Source organism: Gracilinanus agilis, chromosome 3, assembly GCF_016433145.1.
Source record: "Gracilinanus agilis isolate LMUSP501 chromosome 3, AgileGrace, whole genome shotgun sequence".
In the NCBI taxonomy this organism is placed as follows: Eukaryota; Metazoa; Chordata; class Mammalia; order Didelphimorphia; family Didelphidae; genus Gracilinanus; species Gracilinanus agilis.
This window is the reverse complement of record NC_058132.1, coordinates 605,065,233-605,078,469: the sequence shown is the minus strand read 5'-3', so window position 1 is coordinate 605,078,469 and position 13,237 is coordinate 605,065,233. Positions and strand designations below refer to the sequence as shown.

The following is a 13,237-nucleotide window of genomic DNA, read 5'->3' as shown; positions in this document are numbered from 1 at the left end:
AGTCAGGCAAAATGACTTCCAACAATATTCATTATTTTATCTTCATTTGCTGTATTTCTTTTCACCTTTGAAACTGGAAAATATGGTTTTTCTCCTCTTTTAATCAAATTGTCTAATCATTTGTCTGTTTCTTATTACTTTAAACAGCTCCTACTTTTATATGAGAATTCTATTTTTTGGTTTTCAACATTGTTTATTTCATCTCTTTTTTTCAGGATTTATATTTTGGTACTTAAGTTTTTAATATATTTGCTTTATAGTATTTGGTGTTGAATTCTATATTCATTGAGCTGTTCTTCCTTTTTTTTTGTTAACAGGAGTGTTTAAAGTTATAACTTTTACATGAGGACAGGTTTGCATGTATCATCAACATTTTGGAATGTTATTTCATTGTTGTCATTAGGTTTATTGAAATTTTCTATCATTTCTATTATCTTGAGCACAATAATTTTTAGGATTATTATTTAGTTTCTTTTTTTCAGTGGTCCCTTAATATAATTTTAATTAACTGTAATTAGCAAGTGATATGTGTAATATTTCTGATTTGGGGCATTCATTTATGTTTTCATGTCCTTGGAGATGGCCAATTTGTGTAAAGGTAGCTGAGTGTTATATGGATGCCTATTTCTTTTCAATAATTGCCAGAGATATAACATTTAATTACTATAAGATTTTAATCAGTTCTTTAACTTCTTCCTCAATTTTTTTATGATTATCTGGAGCTGATAGAGTTAGATTGGGGCAGCATTCTATTATAGATTGTTGTCTATTTCTCCTTCTAATTTATTAATACATTTAAGTATTTAAAAACTATGCCATTGATTACACACATGTTGTATAAAAATCAATTTATTATACATTACCTTTCAGAAAAATGTAGTTTCTCCTCTCTATCTCTTTAAATTAAGTTTATTTTTTTGTGCCTTGCCTGAAATCATAATTGTTACCCTTACTTTTTTGTGTTCACCTGAAACATAATGATGGATTTTGCTTCAGTCTTTTAATTTAACTCTCGGTGAATCTTTATGTTTCAAGTTTGTTTCTTCTAAATGATATTGTTGGATTTTGCTTTCTAATCTGTTCTGCTAAATGCTTTTATTTTATGGGTAAGTTCATCACATTTACATCCACTATAAAGCTAGATAATTTTTTATTTCTCTCCATTCTATTCTATTATGTTTTTATCTCTAATCACCCCTCTTCCTCTTTATTTCAAATTATTACCATTTCTTTTTTTTCCTTTTAACGTATTCTTCTTTATCCTCTATTTATATCACCCCTCTACATTTATTTTGCTTATGACCAATCTCTCCATGAATATACTCTCTTATGTTTCCCTTTCTTTTCTTTCTATTCTATATCTTTATCAGAAAGAAACTTAAAAAGACTGAAAATAACTAACTTTCCCTATATAGATTAGATAGAATATATAAATATGTAGACATAGAAAAAAAGATAGATCACTCTATTGAGTTGAAATATGGCAATACAAAATAGTGTTCTGCTACTTTTTGATCAGTTTAGACAAAAAATGAAAGTCATGTGATACCCATTCCCTCTACTCATTCCATATATGAATATAGTTGTTTTTTTTTAAATTTTTTTTAAACCCTTGTACTTCGGTGTATTGTCTCATAGGTGGAAGATTGGTAAGGGTGGGCAATGGGGGTCAAGTGACTTGCCCAGGGTCACACAGCTGGGAAGTGGCTGAGGCCGGGTTTGAACCTAGGACCTCCTGTCTCTAGGCCTGACTCTCACTCCACTGAGCTACCCAGCTGCCCCTATGAATATAGTTTTAATTACCATGCAACCTGATTTTGTAACTTGTTACTATATCTTTTCTCCCCTTTCCCTTCTATTTTCTTTTTTCATATAACAACTTAAAAGTTTCTAAAAAGCTATTTTATAGGTCTATTTTCTCAATGGACTAACTCAATGACCCCTTCTGACCACAGTTTTTTTTAAAGAAACCTTTTAACATTTCCTCTGCATTAGTATATAAATAATTCATCCTTTTAAATATTCTTTTTATTGTTCACTGTGTTTATCTTTTTTATTTTTCTCTTGACTTCCATATTTGTAATTGAAAATCCTCTATTTTACTGAAAGTACACTCTGACCTCTTATAATTTTATATTCAATTTTGCTAGGTATGCTATTCTGACTTATAGAATTGTTTTATCTTTTGGAATATTTCATGTTCTAGCTTATTTAATGTAATAGCTGATAAATTTTGTGTTATTAAGATTGTGCTTATTTGATATTGATTTTTTCTTTTTGACTGCTAATAGTATTTTTTTCTTCTGTTTGGAAGTTCTGAATTTTGGCATTGATTGATTGTGTCTAATTTCATATTTCTCTCCTATTCAAATGTGTCTGGGAATATGTGTCTCTCCTGTTCAAATGTGTCTGGGAGATAGCAGCTCCCATGTTTATTAGCTCTGCAATCTTGTATTCCATTATCTTTCTGATCCCCATTTCCTGAATTATAAAATGGGAATAATAACATTTGTAATGTCTACTTCAAAGGGTTGATGTGAGAAAAATACTATTAATCTTATAATAAGATATGTGCTAAAATATTTTTATTGTTTTTTACATCACCTAAAATTTTTACTTTATTCCTTTCCTCTCTTCCAGAGAGCCCACTGTCCTAAAAAAGAATAAAAAAGGAATATATGCAACAAAATATCTGTGAATTTCAATATCATAGCTTACCTTATATATGTAAAATAAATATAAAAATAAAGAGAAATGGGCAAATTTTTTTGTTTCCCAGTGCATATAAAAAGTTAGGTTTATACTATACCTGTAGTCTAATAGGTGTGCAACAGTATTATGTCTAGAGAAACCCATTTATATATATATATATATATATAACTTAATTAAAATACTTTATTGCTAAAAATTACTATCATTGAGCCTTTAGTACTTTTTTAGCTGGTAGAGGGCCATGTCTTAATGTTTACTTTACTGGTCAAAGTGGTGATTGCTGAAGGCTAAGGTGGCTGTGGAAATTTCTTAAAATAAGTCAACAATGAAATTTGACATATGGATCACCTCTTCTCTCTTGAACACTTAGTAACCATTGTAGGGTTATTAATTTGCTCAACTTCAATATTGTTATATCTCAGGGAATAGGTAGGTCTTAAGGAGAGGGAGAGAGTTGGAGAAATGATTGGTCAGTTAGAACACACACAGCATTTATCAATTAAGTTCACCACCTTATTTGGGTATGGTTGGTGGCACCCCAAAACAATTACAATAGTAACATCAAAAATCCTTGATCACAGATCACCATAAAAGACATAAAAATAGCGAGAAAGTTAGAATTATTGTGAGAATTATCAAAATGTGACCCAGAATTATGTGAGCACATGCTGTTGGAAAAATGACAATGATACACTTGCTTGATGAAGGGTTGCCACAAATCTTCAATTTATAAAAAAAAAGTAATATCTGTGAAGTGTAATAAAACGAAGTACAATAAAATGAAGTATGCCTGTACACAACTCTAAAGACTGTAATCTTGATTCTCCACAGTACTTTTTTTTACCCTACTATAGAAACTCTTTTACCTTGGAATCTCACTCTATCCTTGGAGACTTATTACCATTCCCCAGTGGTTGAATGGTAGAAGGATATGTACAATGAATTCTCAAAAGAATTATAGCCTTTTAACAACTATATGGTAATTTCTCCATATCACTAATAAAAGACATGTATATTGAAACAATTTTGACATTTTTCTTCATATCCATAAAATGGATAAGGTTGTGAATAGTCTATGTTGGAGGGGATATGGAAAGAAAGGAACATTAGTGAAGTGTTCTTAGAGCTATGAATTTATCTATTATGGAAAGCCATTTGAAATTAAGCTAAGAAAGTAATTAAAATTTCCACACTATTTGACTTAGATATTCTACTCATAGGCACATGCCACAATGATATCAATTATGGACCAAAATAGTTGAGAAGAAATTTTAATAGTAACAAAGAACAAGAAATAAAGTAGATGTCGAAAGATTAGGGAGCTCCTAAAGCTTTAGTTCATGAATGTAATGGAATATTATTCTGCTTTTAAGAAAGAATGAATACAATAAGCAAGGAAAGATAAATTATTGATAAAATATGTATTAAGTAGACTAAGTAAACAATATACTCAATGATTAAAACAATGAAAACATACAGCCCAGTAGCAATAACCCAAAAGGTGGAAACTGAATGCTATGAAATTATACAGTTATGTCCTGATTAGTGTGATTAATGAATCCAGTCTAGGTTCCATTATTTCAATTTACTCTGTATATTTCCATTGGGCTGGAACCAATTACCATATTTTACATAATTTTAACTTTGAGTAGTTTGAATTCAAATACATGTAAATACTTCATGGGATTTGTTAGTTACATTAATCAGGTCCTAGTTGAATTGACCAAGCTTGGCTCCCAAAAAATATATAATAATATATCTCTCTCCTTTATTTTTAGAGGTGGGGAACTATAGGTGAGGAATACTACTTATGATGTCATATTTGTTTGATATGTCAGTTAATTCTGATTAACTATTTTTCCCCCTCTGCTATATTCTTTGTTTTAACGGTATGTCTCTCCTGGAAGGGGTGGAAATAGGGACATATTGAGAAATATTGTTTATATTTTTTAAAAAGAACAACTTAAAAAGAATTGAACATTTATAATTTTTGAGAAAATTGAGTGATGAGGTCATAACAAATAATTAGGTAATTAATAAATACAAATATGTAGGCATGGGTAATATTTTCACAAAGACCTCCCTATAAAGTGTGGGTTCTTGTCCTGAGTTCCAAAAACTTATTGCTTTTTTTGATAATTGTATTTTAATATAATTGATTTCCTTTTTAATCCTCTGTATTTTTTGTGTGCATTAAGAACATTATTCTGAGAAGGAGTCCAGAGGCATCACAAGATGGCCAAAAGGAGCTCATAACACAAAAAATGTTAAGAACCCCTTCCATATGGGAACTAGTTCCCCTCATCTAGGCTGAAATTGATTCATGAGTAGTACACAGATAAGTCACTTAGTGGGGAGCTTGAGACACACAGAGGTTAAAGGACCTGTTTATGCTCACACAGCTGATAAGTATCAATAGAAATATTTGAAACCAATTCTTGATCATTCCAAGGCTAGAACTCTATCCACTACTAACATGCCTTTCTTATGAAGGTATTCCATAAATTTATTTTTTGAATGAAAGATTTTTGTTAGGCAACTATTTGACACAGTTCAAAATTTTGTTAGATTTGGAGAAAGACCTGAGTTAGAATTCTGACTCACATATTTAAGTTATGTGACTATGAGAAAGTCACTTTACACTCTCATCCTCAGTTGTTTCATTTTTAAAATGGGGACAATAGCATTTACCTCACAGGGTTATTGTGAGGTTCAGATGTGATTGAATATGAGAATTGCTTTGTAAGTGGTAAAATGCTATTAAAATATTGGCTATTATCTAATTCCTACAGTCTGCAAGATATTAGAGAGCAGCTGTGGTGACTTTTACATATTCCTTAGTCATATTCTGAATATATGGATGAGTAATAAACACAGACTTCTGGCATTTACCTTTGTGTTTTTGTTATGGAGACCTCTTAAAATACCAAATTCAGTGCATAAGTAATTCATTTTCATCTTTTATACCTTTTTGCATACCTTTGCATACAACTGGATACAATTTAATAAAGAAATCTCAAAGGCACTGCCATCAGATCAACAACACTCCTTGATGTGGCCCAAACCAGCTTAAAATGTAATTGTGAGATATCTAACATTTAAAATATAAAAATAAAGTAAAATGAATATGGCATTATATTTCAAAACTAATTAAATATGTAAACCACATGGATCCTTATGTATGATTGAATGACCCCATTTCTATTTGAGTTTAACACCACTGGCCTAATAGAGTGATGGACTAAGAGTCAGAAAGACATGGGTTCAAATGGTATTTTTGGCACTAGCTATGTGATAATGAACATGTTGATAAATCATAGATAATTTGTGATTTCTGTGTCGATGGATGGAGTTTTCACATCAGGAATTTCCTTTGTCCATGAACTCATAGAATCTTTGCTTGCTAATTTACATGAATAGGAAATGGGTTTTGTTTTGAATTTTCAATACGTAGTGGCTCAGAAAAGGATCGATTCTTTATTTCCATCCCAGTTATCCTTTAAAGGTTTATTATTTAGTTGTGATCTCCCATTCCCATTTAAAAAATAGGAGACAGTCATAAGAAGCATTACATTAAAGGCCAGGAATAGGGTTCTACTTGACTAGGAATGATCATTTTGAGGAGAAAAAAAAACCTTTGGTAAAAGGATATTTTTAAGTGGGGGAGGGGTTCATGGCTTTTCTGATAGCATTGTAGCTTAGATATTCAGAAAAATACTTACCACGTGATGTGTGGTTGCCATGGTTCCAACTTTTGTCATGGCAAGACGCCAGAAATAGCCAAGTACCACCCTTGGCTTTAGCTATTACACAAATGAAAATACCACGAGCATTTAGAAGGTGATGACCTCATTGCAAATGGGGCTAGTGTTAAAACTAGTTGTTTTTTCTTACTGCAAAGCAATAAATTTTTATTTCTTCATAGTTAGACACAAGCAACACCTAGACATTTTTAGAACATTCTAATAAGGACAGCAAAACCTTTTGATTCTAATTATATGTATAGGTCTGAATACATATGAAAGGTCTGTCTTTGTACTATTTATCACAATATGATCATAGTAAGGTCCATTTGCATACCTTTTCATCTTTTAAAAATATTCTGAACATATAGATCACTTTAGAAAGTATTTCTCTTTCTGTTATCTTAAAAATGATAACTCTCAAAGATTATTCCTTTAAAACTGACTGAATTTTTGAGTGGAAGAACTATTTCTCTAGAAGCATGTAGAGAAAAATTCTGCTAAGATAGTGAATCTGACACTGAGGGGGAGGGGACTTAATTAAGTTTGGTTGAGAAATTGCTCATTTGCTGCTTTGTCATTGCATACACTCTTCTAATAACCCTACATTATTGGTAATTTGTTTCTCTTCTCAGGAAGAGAAAGGTAGTTCATGAAGCTGAAGGATCCCATGATTTATTGTAATTCACATCTCTTTTATATAATTTATGAATGAGTGAGTTTGCATTTGTGTATTGTGTATAAGGATATCTGCTAACATCCTGTTCCAAAACTACATCTTGTCATTGAAGTGACTCTGTATTACATAAGAATCTACCAATTCTAGCAAGTGGGAAAAATTTTTGAGGATAGACACAGACGTGGTCTGTTCTCCAAGAACTAACATAACTAAGTTCAAAAGACTTTACCATAAGCGTACTAGTCTCTAGTCTACAAGTAATTAATTTTTTTCAGCTGTAGAAACCCAAAAGTTTGAAAGATGGAGGAAATAGGGTTTGTGATATCTTCTTGTACAGTGCCCTCACCACGGAGTTCCTGAGTCTCTGAAATATTATAGCAAAAATTTCAATCTCCCTTCTAGTTCCCTGCTCTGAAGGATATAACAGCATATAATTATCTGTCCATAATTTATAGAGCAATCCATTCACTTCTAGAGTCCTCCTTTATTCTATCTACTTTCCACCATATTCTTTAGGCATAGAAGCCACAAGTCATCTATGGTTTTTATAAATGATGAGATCCTCAGCAGAATATCATCCTCCTATTTGAGGACTGAGACATTTTGAGAAGACTAAAGTGAATAATAAATAATAACAAATAAATAATCTCAAGAATAAATAATGGAAGTGATGAGATAATAACTGAAAAGATTTTTTGAAGAAAGTAGAAAAGATCAGATGATTATATATTTCAAACTTGTTTCTAAGGCATTTTACATTTTACATTTTACAAATTACATTTTACAATTTACATTTTACAAACTGAAGAAATTGGGCATATATAAAATTTTTTTACTAGAAAAGCTAATTAAAACCTTACAGATTCTTTTAAATTTGCTTTCATTTTGCTATTGGCAGTTTCCCAAGCAAGTGCCTGGTTCAGATAGATATAAACAACAGTAAAAAAAATTGGAAATGTAAATTCTTTAGTGTAGAGATCCATAATTGGATATCCTTTATGTTAATAAAATTATAATCCTAAGGTTTGAGTTAGCTCATGACAATGATTCATAATGCAAATTCTTATAGCTGTGTTAAATTGTATTAAGATCTATTTTTCAAATAATTTTAGAGAAAGATGCTATCATTTACCTGAATCAAGAGAAAATACCACTGCAAAAGAAACTGCTCTGAGGACTAACATATCCAGATGGCCTAAGAAGATGATAGCAGAAGATGTCCCTAGAAAAGACGTTGGAACCTTTGACATAATGGATTGAACAGTGTGGGTAAGATCACCTCCTCCTTTTATGTTTCTGCCATGCACTGTTATTTTATTTGTAAGACCCTTTTTCAAAAAAAGCAGAGTGTCCCCTAATGGCTACTTTTCAATGCCTCTATCAATTTTTTGAGCTTCATATTATGAAATGCCCAAGCATTATAGTTAGGCACTCCATGAAATGTATAGTCATCATATTTGGGGTGCTTCATTGGGAAAAATGAAGCCCAGTTTCACAAGAAGCAGAGAGGGAATTGTGAGAATTTATTTTTAATATGCTATATTAATTCTTATATCAGGGCTCTGTAAATTAGATTTATTTCTATCTATTCCTGTAAATTAGAATTATTGTGTGTTTCTGCATCTGATTTCTGGGGTCAGATATTCAATCCAGTCTGCTGCTTTTTGCATTTTCTTTGTCCATAGGGATCACAAAGAATGTCTTCCTTTTAGCAGAATTTGGTTAGTAAATGGAGGGGACATAAGCTCAATAACATGGGGATGGGGAAGGTTTGAGAGTTTGATGGACTGCCTCCCAAGTTTCAATTTACCAGTTAGAGAGATCTTGGGATGTCCAAGGGAAGAGCTGAATAATGAGCTCAACAAAGTGTATTTGGGTTCCTGATCCAGGTCCATCAATGTCTTGAGTCACTTAGAAGGCCATGTCCCTTATTGGTTATGATATTGGCCTAGTCAATAAACTAATATTCTTACTCTCAAATCAATCTCAAGATTATTTTAACCACAGCAACATTACCTCTTTAGGGAAGAGTATACTTTTTTTGCAACAACATTTTATTTTTCTTGTCTCAGACTTTAAAGTAGCATAGGGACCTAATTTACTGGATTAATAGAATCTTTGGAACAAATTCTTTGTTATGGAAGGAAAGGTTAAAATGTCACAGAAAGATTCCCCATATTAATTGTGTTTATGCTTATAGAAGGGAAATTCTATAAGCATAAACATGAATTATGTGATGACCATCCCACTAGGATGTCCCATCTCTAGGGAATCAAGAAAGATAGATTCAGAGCGGCTATGCATGTGGAATAGAGTATGTAAGAAGGAGCACCAGAGGTAAGGGTGTGCCAGTCATGAGATTAATTGAATTGGGTGCTTTGAGTTTGGGTTGGAGGAATGAATCTGGTTGGTAGCTTTGAGGGATGAGGTTGTGAAATTAGTTATAAGGAGAAAATTCTTCTGATAGATAAAGTCAATATGAGGCTGTTATATTAGAGTGGCCCCTTTGGGTGAGAATAAAGTTAAGGGGAAGCTATGAGTAAATGTCATTTTATGTAATGGATTTGATCAGACACCAAAGTGCTAAAGTAAAAGATCATTTAGAGGGAGACAGCATTTGGAATTTATTGAAAAGAATTAGAAATGATAGCCATGTTTTATAGAGGTGATTAGCTAATTCATATGTCTTAGTTTTTTTGTTTTTCTCTGAAAGTGATTGGCTAAGTTTCAAGATGGTAGTTTTACATAATGGCTCCTGAACTTAAGCAGAATTATGAGCCATAGTGTGTTCACAGGACAGAAAATGTTTAATTCAATTGCTATGAGTAAAAATTAGTTTTAGAGACTTTATACTAAATTTATAAGTATTTATTAGTAAAGAGAAAGGAAGATAGAAATAAGATTTCCAGCCTTTCTAACTTAAAGTAAATCCTCAACTGAGTTAATTCTGCTCTATCAGGTTCTACATTCCAGTCTAGCATGGTCTCCACCATGCTGCTTGCCAGAGATACCTTATATAGATAAGCCAGATGGCTGGGAAAGAGAGATCCTTTCATAAGCCCAAATTCAGTCTAAGCCTTCCTTCTGAATCCCTCAATTGGCCATTAGTCTCCACAGGTCACATCCCCTGACTTCTGTGACTTCTGCTCTTTAGGAATCTCACCTGCCATGTTGGCAGAATAAGATACATGAATCTGTAACTCCTACTATTTTATGGCTACTTATTGTGGTGAGTCTCCTGGGATTGGACTGGGTTGGAGGTTCTGCAGATATTTAATTCACATGCAATTCAATAAAAATTTATGTATAAAGCCCTGTTCAAGGTGTTGAGGATGTAAAAATGAAAAATAATTGCCAATGCTCTCAAAGAACTTACTATTTAGTACTGGGAAAGGATGTAGGAATATAGGATAGAGAAATAAATATAATAGAAAATAGAATAAAATTGGGACATAAAAGAGATCTAAACAGAACATTCCTATGCAATGGATAGAGTGCTAGGAGTCAGGAAGTCTTGAGGTCAAATGCAACTTCTGATACTTCCTAGCTTTGTTACCTTGGGCAAGTCACTAACTGCCTCAATTTTCTCATCTCCCCCCTCCAAGGATGTTGTGAGGATCAAATGAGATAACATTTATAATATTTGTAAATGAGATAGACTTTGCAAACCTTAAAGTGCTCTGTAAATTTTAGTGATGGTGATGATGATTTTTGAAGGAGGAGTCCAGTTTCTGTTAGGGTATCAGGGAAAACTCAAGGAAGGAAGTAGCACTTGAGTTGGACTTTAAAAATAGGCATAAGAGGCATCACAGTAGAGAGGGATAGAAAACTGACCTCAAAGTCATGGAGACAAGAGTTCAAATCCCACTTCTGACATATTTAAGTCTAGGTATGTCATTTACCTGCTGAGAGCTTTAGAATATCTATCTAAATCTGACTTTATTTCGCCATAGGAATATCCTCTCATGGTTCTGATTCCTAAATGTGGAGAAATCTAGAATGAAAGTCCAAGTAATGTAACATTTGAGATACATCAATAAAATAAAAGTAAACTCAGCTGTCCAATATAGTTAAAATTGCACACTGATTGGGTTACTGAATCTAAGAGAAATGCCCTTTTGACAATGAACCCAATGAGCTTTAAAGCTTTTTTCTGGTTTAAATGAAAAAGATTTCAAGCGGTGAGAGACTGTTAGCTTTTTCTACAAACTATTAACGAGAATAGGGAAATAATTTCTGGATGCCATTTCAAAACTAGTGATGCTTCTGCAGGGAGAATGGATTAGCTGAAAAGTTTGACTCAAGCCATTCAAATAACTAAGGAAGAAGAGTAATGGTTCTAGGAAATGCAACCTCTATCTCTATGATATAGCATAAGATCATAGGATATTTAGAGATGGAAATGACATTAGAGATCATCAAATCTAAACTACTCAGCTCATAGAAGAGGAAATCTGTACAGGGAGGGGAAATAATTTGCCCATTTTACACAAGTAATAAATAAGTGACAGAGTCCTGATTTGGTCTTAGATCTTTTGGGGTAGGGAAAAAGCACACTGGCTGTGTGCTAACTGATTTATAAATACATGATCTCTTTTGATATTCCCAACAACTCTGTGAGAAGCTTCTGTTGTAATTCCCATTTTATAATTGAGAAAATGGAGATGAGTGACTTTCCTGGGATCATACAGCTAGTTTGTGTCTGAATTCAAGTCTTCCTGACTCTAAACCCAGCATTCTATCCACTAAGTCACCCAGCTTCCAAATTATTATTATCATCTTATGACTTTAAGAGACATGTTCTTTTCATTATGTTTAATTCAATAAGAATTTCTTAAACACTTAGTAAATATAAATATGAGACACAACCAGTGTACAGAGTCTGACTTGGAATCTAGAAGACAGTTATGTTCAAGTCTCTTAGGATTAGAAATAGTCTAGTGGCCTTGGGCAAATTATCAACCTTTTCAATGCCAGAGGCTCTAAGGCTAAATATTGTAGAGCAGGTGAGTAGAGGGCATTTCCTCTGCAGAATTTTCCTGTAACAATGAAATCACCATTTACAGTACTTATTCTGCCTTTTCTTCACCAAAAAACAAAAACAAAAACAAAAACTTCACATAAATGGGTTAGGTAAGTGACTTGCCCAGAGTCACACAGTTAGGAAATGTCTGAGATCTATTTTGAACCCCAGACCTCATCTCTGGACCTGACTTTCAATTCACTGAGCCACCTAGCTGCCCCCAACAATGCTGTCTTTAGTCTACTTTTCTATCCTAGTTTCCAAAAAAGGTTCTTAATGTTTTCATTCTTAGGATTGCTAATGTCATGCCAAGTATTATCTGACACATTTCCCGGCAATTACCCACCTCATATGCTGGTGACCATAATTTCCACCTATTTTTTGAAGTGAAAGAGAAGTGATGGTGAGAGCTGACTTGCAGTAGAGGACAGATTTTCTATAGATTGCTCTTAGTTGTTGGAATGGTAATAAACCAGACTATTCCTCTGTGTGAAGAGCATAATGAGCATGTGAAAACTCTGACCAAATAGCTTTGCACAGTGGCAGTACTGCAGCCAACGATGTTTATCTGAGGCATGATTATTGCTAATAGAAAACTGAAAACTCTGACCAAATGGGAAATAATATTGGAAATAGAGGAAAAGCAAGAAAAGAAAGGAATTGTGCTTTTTAATTTTTCTACTGTTGAATGTAGAGCATTAGATGAAATGCTTTTCAATTCTATATGACATAATAAACATTAATTAAATACTTACTATGTGCCAGGCAGGGTGCTAAGGGCTGTGGATATAAATAAATAAAAGAAAGCCAATCCCTGCCCTCAAGGAGCTTATAATCTAATGAAAAAAGACAATACTAAAAGGAAGCTGAAAAGGGGCAGAGGATACTGGTGCTAGAGCTAATGATGTCAGTAGAATCAAAACCAAGCAGAGTAGCTGCTGGCAAAGGAAGAGCTGATTGAGATTTTACACATTCTTGTAGGAATAAAGAATCTTTCCTTTACATCCTCTCTACCTCCTATTTACATACCTTACATACTTCCTGATCTAAAAAGCAAATATTCTGAAGGGTTGAATGAAC

The 13,237-nt window shown here is 32.9% G+C and overlaps 1 pseudogene; it reads left to right on the top strand.

Moving 5' to 3' along the window:
* Positions 1 to 12,685: 12,685 nt before the first annotated feature.
* On the top strand, positions 12,686 to 12,852 carry LOC123243546 (annotated as a pseudogene).
* The last annotated feature ends 385 nt before the right edge of the window (positions 12,853 to 13,237 follow it).